The sequence below is a fragment of the Heteronotia binoei genome, chromosome 2 (assembly GCF_032191835.1).
Source record: "Heteronotia binoei isolate CCM8104 ecotype False Entrance Well chromosome 2, APGP_CSIRO_Hbin_v1, whole genome shotgun sequence".
Classification (NCBI taxonomy): Eukaryota; Metazoa; Chordata; class Lepidosauria; order Squamata; family Gekkonidae; genus Heteronotia; species Heteronotia binoei.
In genome coordinates, this window is record NC_083224.1 from 26162845 (window position 1) to 26166666 (window position 3822).

The 3822-nt window shown below is 47.3% G+C and overlaps 1 pseudogene; it reads left to right on the forward strand.

The window, feature by feature from the left end:
* The first annotated feature begins 2492 nt into the window (after positions 1–2492).
* LOC132567866 (U6 spliceosomal RNA) lies at positions 2493–2609 on the forward strand (annotated as a pseudogene).
* Positions 2610–3822: the final 1213 nt, after the last annotated feature.

The window sequence follows — 3822 nt, forward strand, 5'->3', positions numbered from 1 at the left end:
TTGAAAGAAGCGGCTCTTAGATTTACACAAGGGCTCCTTTTCTAATTAGTCACCCTTTTCCAATTATACCTGCAAAGCAAGGAGGGAGGCCAATTAGCCAAAGGGAAACTGTAATAATATATTGAATTATTAAATTAACATTCAGGTGACATTTCCACCCCCCCAATTAAGAACAGGAGACGGCTGCCAACCCAAACAAGCAACTGCAAACAAAGTAAGACAAGGTCAAGGTGGTGAGAAGCATCCAGCCTTTTCAAAATGTCTAAGGATAATAGAAAATTAATCGTTGGTTTGGCAGCCTCACTGCCAATGAAAATTAGCTGCATCTCACCCTTCATTATTATTATTATTTAAAGAATACTGTGCTTTTCAAATGCTGTTTCCAGCCATCTTGCTTGTATTAACAAACCAATAAAGAGCAACACACCCACCTCTAGCCGTTTCCCTGGGAGGGCTGATTCTAATCTGACTTTGTGTTTTTTGATACAAATTAGGTGAACCTTGAATGGGGCATGTGGGTTTAAGGCAGGGATAAGCAGCTGGCAGCTCTATAGGTCTCTATCCATGCCCCCCCCCCCACTGGGAGCTTCCCATCTGGCTCTCACCTGGGTCCCTAATCCCAGGAGCCCAGTCTGTATGAAGCATTTCAGCTGCTATCTCCCAAGGGAACTGAATCATTGCCCAGTGGGAAGAAGCGGCAAAGGTTCATCTTTCAATGTGAGGCCATAGTCAGCCTTCCTCAGTAGGTGGGGCTGCCTCAGTTCCACCCTCCTAAAAGGACCAAGCAAGGCTAACCCCCTTAAAGTAATTTTAAAAGGGAGGTAGTGACCTGGCTTGGAACAGATAGTTTAAGGGGTATTCAGTCACCAGGCTGAAGAGGTTGGCTTTCCTTGTTAAGAAGGAGGAGGAGGAGGAGGAGGAGGAGGAGGAGGAGGAGGAGGAGATGGTGATGGTGGTGATGATGACGATATTGGATTTATATCCTGCCCTATACTCTGAATCTCAGAGTGGTCACAATCTCCTTTACCTCTTCCCACAAATAAACCAGCTATCCTGTGAGGTGGGTGGGATTGAGAGAGCTCTCACAGAAGCTGCCTTTTCCAGTACAACTTTGCAAGAGCTATAGCTGACCCAAGGCCATTCCAGCAGCCGCAAGTGGAGGAGGGGGGAATCAAATCTCCCAGTGGTCCGCACACTAACCACTACACTGAATTACCCTTTACATTTAAACCCACAAAGCCACAGCACCAAAAGTAGGATTCGTTTTTGCTTTAAAAGTGAGGAATTTGCTAGAAGAGAAGCTTACGTTCTTTCAATGGAAAGTGGCAGCTCACAAATTATCTCTTGTCTTGTCAGGGATGCTTTAGGCTGATTCTGCCTTGAGCAGGGGGTTGGACTAGATGGCCTGTTTAAAGTGATTCAGGTGAGCAACGACACCTGCTAGGGACGCCAGCCTCCAGGTGGGACCTGGGGATCTCCAGGAATTATAGCTCAGCCCCAGACTACAGAGATCAGTTTCCTGGGAGAAAATGAATACTTTGGAGGGTGTGCTCTATGGCATTGCTCCCTACTGAGGTCCCTCTCCTCCCGAGGCTCCATCCCCAAATCTCCCGGAGTTCCCCAGCCTGGAACTGACACCCCTACTCCCCTTCTCCCTGCTGGTGACCAGAGAGGACCTGAAAACACTACCTCCTCCTAGGGCTTTTCCTTCCTTCCTTCCTTCCTTCCTGTCTTGCAGCTCTCAAAGGAGTTCCTGCTTTGCATATTAGGCCACACTCCTTTGTATATTTGGCCACATACCCCGATGTAGCCAATCCTCTTGGAGCTTGCAGTGGGCCCCATATTAAAAGCCCTGTAAGCTCTTGGAGGATTGGTTACATCAGGGGGTGTGGCCTAATGTGCAAAGGAGTTCCTGCTAAAAAAAAAAAAGCCCTGCCCCTGTTCTGGTTATAGCCCCATGTGCAAGTGTCTGCTCTTAATGCACTGAGGATAGCATGGTACAGCGAAGCAGATGAGCTAGTACAAGTCTAGACCATGATACTTCAAATAACAAGCAGAAAGGAAGACTGCACAGAAGGGGAAGGGTTCTGCATAGTTCTCTCCCTGGTATGTGAAGACCAAATTCTTCAAGTTCTTTTTCAAAGAAGCTGGAATTTGGGGGCTCAACCTGGAGAGAAGGAGGTTTTTCAGCTTTAAAGGTAAAGGTAGTCCCTTGTGCAAGCACCAGTCGTTTCCAATTTTGGGGTGACGTCGCATCACGACATTTTCACAAAAGACTTTTTTACAGGGTGGTTTGCCTTCCCCAGTCATCTACACTTTCCCCCCAACAAGCTGGGTACTCATTTTAACGACCTTGGAAGGATGGAAAACTGAGTCAACCTTCAGCCGGCTACCTGAACCCAGCTTCCGCCGGGAATGGACTCAGGTCGTGAGAAGAGAGTTTGACTGCAGTGCTGCAGCTTTACCACTCTGCGCCACGGGGCTTTGCCCCCGTGCTTATTATCAATGCGTTGGCAGCACATATCCTAAAATTAGAATAATACAGAAAAGACAAGCCTGGCCCCTACACAAGGATGACACGCTGCCCAATCTCAATCAGACCGCTGTGTCTCTGCTTTTTAAAAGAAAAGAAAAATGTCTGGAGTCTCATTCAGGGAACTTCCCCCCTGTTCTGTCTAATGATGGCCTGATGCTGGCGAGGCACTTTGCCATGGGATTTGCACTAGCCCAGTGTTTGTTTCAAACTGGATCGTGACCCAAACAAAGCAGCTACTAAATGTATAGGAGCCTTGTTAGTGTCTAGGACTGGGTCATTCCCCACCTCTGCTCTGGGTAGGGGAGAGGCTGCTAATGCAGGTAGACACTGACATCTGAAATACTGCTGCATTAGCTGAGTGGTGAACAAGAGATGTCAGCCGAGCTCAGCTTCTTCTAGGGCTGAGATAACTTCTGATGTTTTGCAAGAGACAGAGTCTGGAAAGAGGAGTGGGAGTGTGCGTGACTTGTTTCAGAATGGACTGGGGAGGAGGATGCAACCGGCCCCCTTCTCTGGGTCGTTCTAGATGGGTGCCAGTGGAAAATGGAGGCTGAGATTTCCCAGAAACTCCCTTTTCTCCTAATCACAGAGGTTTTCCACATATGTTATTTTATTGGTTGTGTGCCCCTACTGCATCGAGTTTTGTTTCTTTTCTGCATGTATTTTCCTCCCTCTAGTGGTCGCTTTGCTCTTTCATAAGTGTTTCTCTGGCTTCTTTATGCATACATGAGAGCCAGTTTGGTGTAGTGGTTAAGTGTGCAGACTCTTATCTGGGAGAACCAGGTTTGATTCCCCACTCCTCCACTTGCAGCTGCTGGAATGGCCTTGGGTTAGCCATAGCTCTTGTAGCAGTTGTCCTTGAAAGGGCAGCTGCTGTGAGAGTGCTCTCAGCCCTACCCACCTCACAGTGTGTCTGTTGTGGAAGGGGAAGGTAAAGGAGATTGTGACTGCTCTGAGATTCAGAGTATAAAGTGGAATATAAATCCAATATCTTCTTCAATACTCTAAGAATGCTCGTAAATAAACCAGAGAAACACCTATAAAAGAATGATGCGTCCACTAGAGGGAGCAAATCACCAATGCAGTACAGGCGCACAACTGACTGAAATAACACACATGGGGAAAACCTTAAGAGCTGGGAGATGGTGCTGATGTCAAGGCCATGCCTCCTAGAGTGAAGCGTATTTACCATAATCTTACCTCGAAGCATACAATTTGGGCTAGGTCAGCCCCTTCACAACACTGGCCATTATGAATCTCAATTTCAAATACTGATGGATGGAACC